Consider the following 13,777-nt stretch of genomic DNA (forward strand, 5'->3'; position numbering starts at 1 on the left):
AGAGCCCAACGCAGGGCTCGATCCCACCAACCGTGAGATCATGACCTGAGCCAAAGTCCAACGCTTAACCCACTGAGCCACCCAGGTGACCCTGAACTGTTGAATTCTCACAGCATGTTAATCTTTAAAAACGAAGAAGAGGAGGAAGAAGACACACACTGAAATGAAGTGAGTGTGGTTTAGGGACCACTGTACTCAGACATTCCACCACCCCGGTCACAATCAGCCAGAGAATATGCAACAATTTACAAGAAGGGTATTTATAAGGAAAGAACCCCATGGTGACTCTTTATATTGCACACCCGTGCTAAATTTGACTTAGGTTCATGTTTTAAGCCCTATTTGTCCAACTTTTTTCCAAAAATTACTGCCCAACAGAAGGAAGCATCCCATTTTTTTTACATTGCATTCTCAGTAGATAGTAAAACATCTAATGCTTGAATGGGAAGTATTAATATGCCTTCAGTGTGCAGGATGAATCAGAAGAAAAGACGATGGGGAGGCTGTAGATATGTGACATTTATCTCCTCCACAATAGAAAATCAGTGCCCGATTCAATGTGATTCCTTGTTGCAAGAGATGATCATTACTCCCCAGCCCTGCTTGTTTCCAAAGGAGACCTGCACCCCCTCCAGTCTCCCCTGCCAGTGTGTACAGCCTCTTCTCCACTGACAGGCAGGCTTTATTTCCCCCCTTTTAATCTGGGCTGGCCCCTTGCTCTGATGGCTCAAATACACCAGAAGAGAATTTGGAACCCAGACCTTCAGCTAGCCGTGTGTACCTCCTTCCTCATCAAACATTCCTTCTTGAAACTCAGGCACCGAGTTTTGAGGACGTCTGTGCAGCTACATGTGAGGCCCATATGGGAGAGAACTGAGGTCCTTGGTCAACAGGCCTAACCGAGCTCCCAGCCAGCAGCCAGCACCAACAGCCAGACGTGTGAGTGAGCCACCTCGAAGGTTCCATTCGTGCACAGCCTTCAGAGGACCACAGTCCCAGCTACCATCTCTCTTTGCAGTCTCAGCCACCATGCTGAGTCCAGTCAACTTACACAACTCTGAGAGATAGTTACCTGGATGGTGTTTTAAGACACTGAGTTTTAAGGCTTATTTTGTTTAGGGCTTATTCTGCAGCAATAAAAAAACTAAAACAAAGCCTGAGGTATCGTAACAGAAGTCAAAAATAGGCAGCTTTGGCTTTGGGATTCAGTGGCAGGTAAGGGCCAGACGGGCCTCCAAGAAACCACAGATGGAGCCTGAAAGGAGCAAGTGAGGAAGTTACCACTGGAGGCTGAAGAAAAGACAATCCATGCCAAGGTTTAACAACTCTCGAAAATGTGGGCTACCTTGTCCACAGCAATGGATAAAACAGGACTAACAAACAGCACCTGGCTGTAGAGATTTCCAGGCAGAACACTCAAAGGGACAGCTAGTTTCTTCTAGTGGCCTCTGAAGAAAGGCAGAAATGAGCCCCCAAGAAAAGACAGTTCCGTTTGGGAACAGAACTTAGAAAACACAAGACCCTAGACCCAAGAAAAAGTGGTCAAAGGAAGATTAGCCTTAAGGCAAAGATTAAGCCCAAATTTCTGCAAGTAAAGTGTGGTCTCAGAGTAAAGTCAAGCCAAGAATGCAGCTGTAAGACCCTTCTAAGACCACGGAAAGATCTAAGACAGTGTCTGAAGACATTCTCAGCCAGGCAATAGGACTTGAGAATCAAGAGGGAGTTTTTCCACAGCGTCCTGACTCACATTCCAAGGTTTAGAGGTGCCTGTCTCCAAGTGCCAATGGGCTAGGGAGTTTGTCTCATGGACCTAATGGAGTGAATTTTATAATTTGATACACAGGAAATCTATAAGGTTTTTAGAGGAATTATACTAATTTGTACCAAAAGGAATAGAAATGCTCAAAATGAGAAGAGATTTCTGGACCTCTAACCTCTTAGGGTGAGGAATAAGGCTGAGAAAGCTATTCAAATGCAAGCACAGGTCATTTCCAATGGAAAAGAAAGGACAATTCAGCAGGTTGAGTCAAGAGTCATAGAGAACCACTCCCTAGGAGGAGAACATCTTTTTTTCTAAGGACTTTTTTTTCAATTTTTTAAAAGTTTATTTATTTTGAGAGAGAGAGAGAGCACTTGAGTGAGCAGAGAAAGGCAGAGAGAGAAGGAGAGAGAAAGAGAGAATCCCAAGCAGGCTCCATGCTGTCAGCACAGAGCCTGACTCAGGGTTTGACCTCAGGAACTGCAAGATCATGCCTCAGCCAAAACCAAGAGTCAGACACTTAATTGACTGAGCCACCCAGGCACCCCATTTTCTAATTTTTAATATTTATTTATTTTTGAGAGAGAGACAAAGTGAGAACAGGGGAGGGGCAGAGAGAGGGGGAGACACAGAATCCAAAGCAGGCTCCAGGCTCCGAGCTGCCAGCACAGAGCCCGATGCGGGGCTCAAACTCGTGAACCATGAGATCATGACCTGAGACGAAGTTGGACACCCAACCGACTAAACCCCCCAGGCACCCCATCTTTTTCTAATTTTTGAAAAATAAAAAACCTGTCTACAAATGCATGGTGGGATTTCAGAATTACTATGGACGAGTGAAAGCTATTCTTCATGTTGTACTTCCAGCAGTTACACTATCCCTTTCTCACACTGTAAGGTGGGTATGTGTAGGCCAGATAATGTCTTTTTGATTTACAAGACTCTACACCCACGAAACCATGGCAGAGATGCTGTACCCAAGGACCCCCATCCACATGTACACCTGATTTTGTTAATGTGATCCTGGACTTTGAGTTAATTCCATAATGCCGGGGGGGGGGGGGATTGGAAAGGAGGAGGTGAGTATAGTTTGCACATGGGAGGGATGATGTAAATTATGGTGGTCAGAGGGCAAACCTTGGAGATAGTGTCCAAAGATGGAGACTTCTTACACATGCGTGCCATTCTCACATTAACAATAGAGTTCATGTCCCCTCCTCTTAAATCTGGGATGGCCCCCTGAGTACTTTGACAAACAGAATGTGGTAAAAGTGAATCCAGCCCTAATAGGACTGGCAGCTTCTGTTTCCATCCTCTTGAACACTTCACCTGGAGACTGAGTGGCCATGCTATGAGGAAGTCCAAGCTGTGTTTAAGAAGAGGGCCACATAAACAAGAACTAAAGCCTCCCAGTCAACAGCAGCACCAATGGCCAGGTCTATGAATGAGCCATTTTAGACATTTCAATACAACGAAGCACACAAATGATTGCAGCCCTGGCCAAATCATGTGGACTAGAAGCTTCTTTAAGTGAGCTCAGTCAACTTGTAGAATTGGGAAAGACAACAAAATTTATTTTTCTATCTATCTATCTATCTATCTATCTATCTATCATCTATCTATCTACCTTACAATTCAGGTAATTCTTTGTTTTGCTTTTCAGAATTGAAGTATAGGGGCACTTGGGTGGCTCAGTTGGTTGAGTGTCCAGCTTCAGTTCATGTCATGATCTCACAGTTCGTGAGTTCAATCTCTGCATCAGGCTCTGTGCTGACAGCTCACAGCTGGATCCTGCTTCAGATTCTGTATCTCCCTCTCTCTCTGCCCCTCCCTTGCCTGCACTCTGTCTCTCTCTCTCTCTCTCAAAAGTAAATAAATAAACATAAAAAATAAATAAACATTAAATTAAATTAAATTAAGGTATATTAACATACTATGTTGTATTAACTTCAGGTGTACAGCATATTGATTCAACAATTCTATACATTACTCAGTTTCCATGGTAAGTGTAAGTGACTTGTTTATTTTATATCTGGAAGTTTATGTTTCTTAATCTCCTTTACCTATTTGACCCCCCACCTACCTCTCCTCTGGCAACATTAGTTTGTTCTCTGTATTTAAGAGTTTCTTCCTTCCTCCCTTCCTCCCCTCCTTCTTTCCTTCTTTCCTTCCTCCTTTTCTTTATTTCTTTCTTTCTCCCTCTCTTATTTGTCTTGTTTTTTTGTTTTTTTTTTTTAGATTCCACACATAAGTGAAATTCATCTGGTATTTGTCTTTCTCTGCCTGACCTATTTCATTTAGCATTATATCTTCTAGATCTATCCAGGCTGCTGTGAATGTAAGGTCTCATTTTTTTATGGCTGAATAATATTCCACTGACTATATATACCACATCATCTTTCTCCATTCATGCATCAGTGGACACTTGGTCTGCTTCCACATCTTGGCTATTGTAAACAATGCTGCAATAAACATAGGGGTGCATATGTTTTTTTGAAATCATTATTGTTTTAAGCCACTAAGGTTTAAGGTGGCTTGTTACTCAGCACAAGATAACTGAAACAAACTTTGGGCAGGTCTCCAATCATTGAGCAGTTGTGTGCCTTTGATCCCAAAGAGCATAATTTTAAGCTCATTTGTATCCCATAATTGTTTAATTCCTCCTCAGATATAATTACAAATTATCTAAATCATGCTTGCAGGAGAATCAGGAAGAAAAAAATCTTAATTTCATCAACCACCGATTTATTCACATCAATCTGATTCACATGCCAGTCTTTCCTTTAATGCTTCTTCAGATAGGAGATGAAAAACAAAGCTCAAAGTCAAAACAGTCAGGTAGGAACCAGTATTTGCTGAGTTCCAACTTCCTACAATGATAGACAGTTTGCTTGGTGCTGAATACAGAATCCTTGTCCTCAGAGTGCTTACAATAGAGACAGTGAGCTGGGTTTCAGGGTCAAGGGGCACAGCCAAGCCATCACATTCACTCACTCTCATACACTGAACTTTCACTCGGACTGCTCACCGGCTATTGAGCTGTGACTACTTACTATTTCCGGGAATATTTACTGGAGGTCGTAGTGTTGAAGGCATAGGGCGCCTGAGAGCCCAGGGCCCCTTCTAGGGTATCTTTTCTGCTAGGATTCTGAGCAGGTGGTTTCAGAGGTACAGCTTTACAGACAGCTCTATATTTCCTCTGCTCCAGAGTCCTCCCTGCTCACCAGCCTGTTGCCTGATACCTGCTGTCACGTTCCTGGTCTCGGATGTTGGCCCACAGTGCTTGTAATCACCTCCAGACCCCCAACCTTCATGCCCTGTGGCCCTGTGTCCATACCCCTGCCTATATTCTCCAGGGAACCGGTCTCTGTCAACCTTCAGTCCAGCTTTTAGAGAAAGGCTTCGTAGCCCCATTATTTAGTGACTAGTAACACTGTCTTTTCCTTCACCGCCTGTCTTCCATTAGAGTCCCAGCAATCTAGGGGTTAGTCTGTAGGCTTGGAGGGGATAATGCAAGGGGCTACCTTGACCTTCATAATTAGACCCACTCTTCCCTCCTTCACCCGGGGCTTCTTCCTCTGGTGCATCTGTCATTCTTCAGAGCCCGCATCATGACCTGAAATTGTCTTGTGTGCTTAGTTGCACCTTTATTGTCAGTTCCCTCTCATGAACACTGTTCCCTCCCTCCACTGAAATGAAGGAGATAGTGGGGCTGTTTGTTATCATGACCTCCAATGCACTGACACATAATAGGTGTTGAACAAAGAAGTGTTTAATGAATCGGTACTTCTTCCTCCCTGGTGATTTTTCTTTCAGGAATTTGGTTGTTTTATCCTACAGACCACCAGAGGGCTCACTATGTCTGAAATTGACCAGTATGAAAAGTCTCTTGCTCTGGCCCACATTGCAAATCAAGGAAAAGTATCCGGGAATTTTAGTGTCCTGCAACATCCTGGCATTCCTAGAGCATTCCATGAACAGGTAGAAGGCTGCTGTGTCCGGGACATGCAGAGGACTCTGGGGACAGTGTGCACCATCAGCTCTGATCTACTCTGAGCCTGATCTGTCAGACCCAGCCCAGACACTTAATTACACACAAAGAGATAACTGACGGGCAAGCCATGGCTGCTAAAGGCTAAACAGAATGCAGCAGAAGAGACCTTAAACTTCAGCCCAGATTCTTAACCAGGAATGGTCTCAGAACCACAAAGCCCCAATCCTAGAACAAGTAAATTTGATTCTCTGAATCGGAGGCTACAGCATGCATGTAAAATGCTTGCCAGGCAATTCTGATGCTCACCGCAGGTGAAGATCCACTGGCCTCAAGAAATGCAAAGGAGGGAGAGGCTGATTTGCTAAGGCAAGTTTCACAGAGGAGAAGGGACTTCAAATGGTCCTGGAAGGGCAAATGATATCTCATTAGCAGAGAAAAGAAACAAGTAGATGTTCAGAGTAGGGTAGCAGGAAGGGACAAAGCATGCCAGGCTGGCACAGAAAACAGTTTGTCAGCCTACAAGCAACCTACCAGAGGGTAGTGGGAGCTGCATCGGAGGGGAAGAGTGGGACCTTGAAAGTTTCCGGTTCAATTTTTATCCCCTGGGGAACCTTGAAGGTTTTTGAAAGGAGTACATAATAAAGATGTTTTTGTTTAGAAGGAGTTAATACTCCTTCCCTGTTTGGACTGGATTGTCAAGAAAACTGGTTTTGCAGATTCCCTTCTTAGCCATGGGAACTTGGGTCCCCATTAAAATGCACCGGCTTCTCCTACTCTCCTTGCATTTCAGCTTCCTAAGGAGACTGTCGATGCAAAATCAAATATCAACTGATCTGAGTTTGGTCAAGTCAGGGGAGAAGCATTAAGAGGAAGTAATACTGGGAGCACCTAGGCGACTCAGTGGGTTAAGCATCCGACTCTTGGTTTCTGCTCAGGTCATGATCTCACGGTTCATGGGTTTGAGCCCCATGCCTGGCTCTGCACTGACAGTGCCCAAGAGGAGCCTGCTTGGGATTCTCTCTCTCTGTTCTCTCTCTCTCTCTCTCTGCCACTCCCCCACTTGTGCTGTCTCTGTCTCTCTCAAAATAAATAAATAAACTTTAAAAAAAAAAAAGGAAGTAATACTGATGCCCCGTACTTTACTTTCCAAGTTACTATCTAAACTGAGAAGTTTGCATTTGTAGAATGAATAATAACATCAATGGCATGAAGACGTTTTATTGAAAGACATCGTTGTGCTTTTCGATTTGCATTTCCCAGTATATGCTGTCTCCCAATTCTGCCAGAAGCATCCATTTGCCTCTGAGAAGAATCAGAGTAATTACATCAAAAATGCACAAAAATAAAGAGTCAAATTTCTGGCTTTGACTACAAAAATTGTATTTTTGAGTCCCTAGAAATCTGATAGCTTTGACAATTCTGTGAGTGTCTAAGCCAGGCTTGGCAAAATTGGTTCTACAGGTTTGCCACAGGTCATAGGATAGAGAATGCAGGCCATAAGGTGACAGATGCAATGGAGGGGCACCCGGGTGGCTCAGTCAGTTAAGCATCTGACTCTTGACTCTTGGTTTCACTCAGGTCATGATCTCACTGCCCATGAGTCTGAGTCCCGCATTGGGCTCTGTGCTAACAGTGCGTGCAGAGCCTGCTTGGGATTCTTTCTCTCTCCCTCTCTCTCTGCCCCTTTCCCACTCACACTCTCTCCCTCTCAAAAATAAATAAATAAACTTAAAAAAAAAAAGATGTGATGGAAAGGAAAGCCCTAATATGCAGGAGAAGAACGTTCTTCCCTTGAAGGAGCCTGGATAGAGAGAGAGATTAGAAACAGAGTGAAGGGGTTGATTGCCAGCGTTCTCAGTGTCTCTTCTCCACTCCCATGTCTGGGTCCATAAAGGTGGGGAACCTGACAATCCCCAAGCACGTCTTTAGGGAGCAGCTTTTGGTGTGGCACCACCCCCAATGCCGTAGGATTAGCAATAGCAGTGGTGGATAGGATGTCTACATAGATAGCCTGAGAACATGTTACTGGTGTCCCGGCGCCCATACATGATCTGTACAAGGCTGAGAAGATTCCTTAGTAGAGAGATCCAGAAGTTATAAGAGAACCTCTGCCAGCCAAAGGTCACTGTGAAGGAGCCATGGGGTCTGTGGATCACAGTGGTTTGTGAGCCATTCCCAACATGATACCCAGAAAGCCAGAGAGGTCATTTGCCTCCAGCGGACTCCATGCAGGTGCCCAGAGAATGGTCCAATGCATCTACAACAAGAAGAGATTGGGCCGGTGCCCAGGGGCTCAAGTTCTCCTTCCTTACCTCCCCAAGGTCACATCAGTCTCTCATATAGGCAGATGTCATCGAAGCGGCAGCAGAGAGAAGAAATCTCAGCTTGTAAACAGGGGCTCCCTTGTCTTTCCCACCACCCCTCACCCCCACCTGACCCCCCCCACCCCCGCCTCCAACACATGGGGACTGGTAAAGAGACGCAGATGCTTTATATGAACTACAAAATCTAGATATTCTTTATATATTCATGGTGGTGCATAAATTTACATACTCATCACAATTCATTTTGCCTACTGTAAGGTATTTTATGGACCGTTTTCCTAATGGAAACTGAGTAGGGGTCATCACACTTGTATCTTATAACCAGGAAGTCCAAAGTCACATTGACACATTGACACGTTAACCAAATGGGTACCGCATTTTCCAAACGAGTCCATCCTTGACGTCCAAATTATAAATACAGTTGTCAGCCGCAAGGTGGCCCTAGAAGCAACAAAATGCAGCCTCCAGACATGCCCTGCCACTAAAAGGAGTGGATTTGAGTTGTTTTTGTTTTCCCATTTATGAGCAATTAATTGAAGAGGGGGGAAAAAAAGGATTAAGCATTGTGCCAACAAAGGGACCCGTGTCTTCGGTGTTCTTTTCCATCAAATACAGCAGAAATTGCAAATCACTGGGTGGTGACACAGCACACCTTGGCTGTGTCAGACCCCAAGGCACCTTGCGCGACTTCGAAGGCTTTTTGCCAAGATTTTAAACATGAAAAACAGTAGGGACAGTAAAGGAAAAGGCCCCAGAAGACTAGCAATTGTGCAAATAGGGTTAAAAAAAAAAAAAAAAAAAAGAACAAACAAAAAAACCCAGGCTTCAGCCAACCCCAAATTCCAGATTGCCAGATTTCTTGATTGTGGCTTTTAATCAAAACACAGCCAGCTGCCTGTATTTAACGTTAATTGTTAAGTTGCAAATCTCAGCCAATCATCTTACTTCTGTGCTGGCAGTGTAGCAAGGACGACAAAAATATGAAACTCTCTCCCTGACCCAGTTTCGTTGGGGGGGGAGGGGTGAAGAGGAAGAAGAATCAATCCTAGGATTTGGTCAGCTCTCCTACAAAGACCATGCCTCTGGCTTTTTAAAAACAAAACAACATCTGCGCCTGGAAACTGGGCCGGCACCTTCCAGAGGAGCAGATAGTGTGTTTATTACCCTGGAACGCCCCTCCCTTGCCTCTTCCTCCCCAGCTAAAAGCAGTGTTAGTGCATCAAAGAGATGAGTATTTTGTTTGTGGTCAGCCAGAGGGATGCCCCCTCCCCCCCCGCAAGGAACCTTCTGGGTTTGTACTCTGGTCCCCTGTTTGCTGAGAACTCACTCTGTGCGGGTGGTTTCTCTCTCCTGGTCCCTTTGTGCGATTTGGACAGAGTTTCTTTCTCCTCCTAGATTGCTAACAGCTCCAAACAGCCTTTTTTCCCCTCAGGGAATGGATACCTTAGCTGCTTTCCCCGTTTGGAATGCAAAGAATGTGGCTTCATTTGAGTGAATGGAGAATTCTTGGTAAAAAGAAACACCCCCCCCCCCCGCCCCCTTCTCTCTCCTTCCATCTTTTCTCTCAGAAACCATAAATAACAGGCAAGATGGAGGTCTTCCTGACAATATCTACAAACACAGCTGGTCTTTAGTCACCCAAGCACAGACTTGGTAGCTGGAGTGTCTCCCTCCAGAGAGCACAGACAAACTCCCACAACCACTTCGATTTTGAGCCTGACCTTGAGATCTGGCACGAGGTTAGCCGGCAAGAATGGCATCGGGAATTGGTCACCGCGCCTAGCAACAAGTTTCCCCCTCTCCGGTCATTTACATATAGACGACAGCTAATATTCAAATCAGTGCAAGCAAGCCCGCAGTTGATTAAATTAAATCTCTTCTCTAGCTTGATTTGCATAACTTGCAATAATCAGAATGGGAAGCGAGAACCTAATTGAAAGGAGAAAATATATACTGCAGCTATTTGGAATTCGGCAGAGTTGAACTAAGCTGGGTAAGTTCTGATATTCGTGAAGGCAGAACTGGCCTAGGCTAACTTTAATGTTAAAATATAGAGGTGAATGGGGAAGCACCTTTAATTAACAACAAGAAAAATGTATTTTTTTTTAATTTAAATCCAAGTTAGTTAACATGTAGTGTAATAATGATTTCAGGAATAGAATTTAGTGATTCATCACTTACACATAACACCCAGTGTTCATCCCAACAAGTGCCGTCCTTAAGGCCCATCACCCATTTAAACCATCCCCCACCCACCTCCCCTCCGGCAACCCTCAGTTAACAACAAAAAAAGTTTTTTTAATTTTTTTAATGTTTATTTATTTTTGAGAGAGACAGAGACAGAATGCGAGTGGGTTAGGGGCAGAGAGAGAGAGGGAGACACAAAAACCGAAGCAGGCTCCAGGCTCCGAGCGGCCAGCACAGAACCCGATGCGGGGCTCGAACTCGCGAGCGAGATCATGACCCGAGCTGAAGTCGGGCGCTCAACCGACTGAGCCACCCAGGTGCCCCCAACAACAACAAAAAAATTTTAAAGACACAGTATGGAGCTGGTGGTCCAAAAGTTCTGTGCATGTTTTATGGGCCTGTGAGGAATGCTCTCCGCATACCTTTGTTCTGTCCTAGCCCTTGGAAGGAAAGTAATTCAGCCAGTATTTTCTTTACTTTATGGCAAAGATTTACTCCGAGATCCTGCCAGTGGGTCTACCAGAACTCCGGTTTTCTTCCCTTAGGGCTTATGTATGACACCCCCACACCCCGCCCCCTGCCCACGTTACCTTTATATAAGAATAAAACCTGAAAGGAAAAGCCCGCCCTGCCCTGCAAGGATGGACACCCCACTGGCAAGCAATGCATTTGACAGATCCGGCCTACCCCCTCCTCAATTTGCCTAATTCCACCCTGCCTTGCTGTTCCTGTCACCTAGGGTCTGAGAGAAGAAAGGAAAAAAGCAAAAGGGCACAGCAACAGTGCCTGCAACCCCAGCGCATCCTCCCCACCCCACCCTGCCGTTATCTCCCATCCATTTCTCAAAAGCACGGGCAGCAGCAGACCCAGCCAGGAACCCCAAATGAAGCAGAAGCAGGGGACATTGCAGATGGGGACAGCCTGAGAGACAGAGTCCCCTCACAGAAGCTCTTCATACGGGCTCCTGACAAAATCACAAAACGTTTGCCCTTGGCAAGGGTGCGTGGTTGATGCGGAGGGAGTCCCCTTCCCAGTCGTCAGGGGGCTTCCTTCTCCCATCAGCTTGGGCTGGTCACCTTCTCATCGACCGGAAACATTCCTTTGTCATAAAATTTAGGATAAATGCCCAGAATTTGTTGTTGAAATCGATGTTCACAGACATCAACCAAAAATTAAGACTGTAGATGTTTGAGCGTCAGTGCGGACAAGGATTTTATGACAACGTGGATCAGGGCTTGCTTCCCAAAAAGCCAGCTACAGTGATGGCTGATTCAGTAGTCAGCACATTTAAGGAGACAAGTGTGAATGTTTTCCCCACTCCACAGATGAGAACTGAGGCTGAGCGAGGCAAAGCAACTTGCCCAGGACAGGCTACTAGAGAGAGGGAAGCCAATTGCGATGCAAACCCAAGCAGTGGAGTTACAAATCCCCCCACTCTTAATGGGCACGTGATGCTGCCTTTCTGAAGAGCAATGATTAAATTATTCTGGGTATTTGGAAACTATTTTACTTCAATAGCCAAGGTGGAGAAAATAGTTCAGAAATAATTGTTTATTCCTCAACATTTGCTCCACCTTCCAAGCCTTGCTTTGTTTCATCTCCATTCAACTTCCAGAGCTGCAGTCAGTATAAGATGATCTTCCTTCAAGGAAGCTTCTAGAAGGTTCTGTTCTTTTCCCCCACTGAAAATTGCAGGGAACTTGAGGGGGAAACTCTGAGCATCCTGGAATAAACCAAGCAGCTGAAACAGAGAACAAGGAGACCCCTCTAATAAGCAAGTGTGAGGTGGGTGGAGGCAGGCCCCGGGGCTGCTCGAGGAGAATGCTGAGTCCTATTTCTCAGCTCGAAGAGCAGGGCCTCGTTAGGGTTGGTGCAGGTGGCAGCATTGCAGGACACCTGTGAAACAGCCACTTCCACCACAAGGGCTGACAGGGACTTGGGAAAAACCATATTCATGGAGGGGAAGAAACCCGACAAGCCCTGGAGACCAGCTGTTGCAAAGACCATTTTTCCTGGGAACTTCACAGGCATTTCCCAGCCTTCCTTGCAACTCAGTTGAGCATCTCATAACTAAGTTCTAGCCAATTCCAGGCCTGTCCCTTAGGAACATCCTTTCAGCTCTTTCCTCCCACGTCTCAGCATCTTGGGGGTCACATGCTCCAGAAGGCAGAGCTACAAAAGGAGAAAACTGCCCTACCCAAAAGAGAATGTGTGCAAACAACAAGTAGTGATGTATTATGCTAAGCCCCTGGAATTTGAGGATTCATTTGTCACAGGACCACCATCTAATCTACTCTGACAATATACTATATTCAGTCTTGACCAGTGGAAGGCAAAGTGATTACCTGGAAGGTTATTGGAAATAGATTCCTAGGATCCACTCCCTGAGATTCTGGCAGATTCCATTGGGCATGGGGATGAAGAAAGGGGGAGAGGGATTGTGTTTAGGGCAGGCAACCCAGGGCACGGTGTGCCTGGGATAAGAGGGAATAAAAAATGCCAAGAAAAATAAAGAAGCTGCAGGATGTTTGTGACAGTTTGGATGAGGCATTGGTCTAAAAAAAAGGAGAGAAGTCAAGAGCCAAGGCTTCTATCTTGAGAGGCTGAAACACTAATGGGAGATGAGAGTCTAAAAGATGACATCTTTGGAGACAAAGATGAGTTTGATTTCAAGATGCTGGAGTTCCGAGAGAGGTCTGTCTCTTTGGTTGGAATCGCGGACCAGGCATGGAGACGAAGACAGGTCTGCAGATGGGGAGCTGGGATGGGGCTCCTCCAGGTGTTTCTGAGCCCCACCCCACACCCCCCACTGAGGAGTGAGCACATAGAAAAGGGGCAGAAGGCAAAGGCCTGGGCACAAGGGGATGCTCACAGGACCCTGAGAAGTTGGAGAGAAGAGCAGGCATGAGATCATTGGGAGAGTAACCAGGCCAGCAGGTATAAGCAACAGCCAGAGGGTAGGGGTGAGATGTGGGGGCTGCAGAGGACATAGCTGACCCCCTGCAGGCCACCTTGGGCACAGCTCAGGCCCTCCAGGCACCCCACCACCACCTATGGTCCTCAGCTACTATCTTTCTCCTGCTCCCTCTCACCCACACCTTGGTCCAGTTTCCTGCTCTTTCTCTTCTACTGGCCTTATCAGTGCCTTTCTTACCACTGTCCCTGCCTGCACACAGTCTCCTGACCACAGTTTCTTCTCTCTGACACCCCTCCCTCTTAACAAAAGCCCAGAACAAATCTGCCTGCCTTCCTTGAATTCTTGGTGGCCCCCAAATGGAGTAGGTTTCCTCCTTTGTCCCTTCTCTCCTCCACACCCCTTTGCTGGTCCACTGGTTCCCAGGAAGCCTTCCCTGTCACCATCACCTTCATCCACTGAAGGTCTTCGTGCTACTGGGAACTGGCCTTGTCCTGGCCCCCAAGGTGACTGTGCAGCATAATGGAGACCTCATCCAGTGCTCCTAGAAGCCAGTGGTCCAGAGGGTGGACCCGTGGACAACTGCCAGGGGAGTAAGT

General features: G+C 45.9%; 1 long non-coding RNA gene across 1 annotated transcript in view; it reads right to left on the bottom strand.

Annotated features, from left to right (window-relative positions):
• The window catches only part of LOC147574784 (uncharacterized), a 35,285-nt gene extending 25,764 nt beyond the window's left edge, over positions 1 to 9,521 (bottom strand). Inside the window, exon 1 of the long non-coding RNA XR_015243304.1 lies at positions 9,405 to 9,521. This is a non-coding gene — a long non-coding RNA (uncharacterized LOC147574784). The remainder of the gene's footprint in view (positions 1 to 9,404) is intronic.
• Positions 9,522 to 13,777: the final 4,256 nt, after the last annotated feature.

This window comes from Puma concolor, chromosome D4 (genome assembly GCF_028749965.1).
Source record: "Puma concolor isolate L17-30 chromosome D4, mPumCon1.1.hap2, whole genome shotgun sequence".
In the NCBI taxonomy this organism is placed as follows: domain Eukaryota; kingdom Metazoa; phylum Chordata; class Mammalia; order Carnivora; family Felidae; genus Puma; species Puma concolor.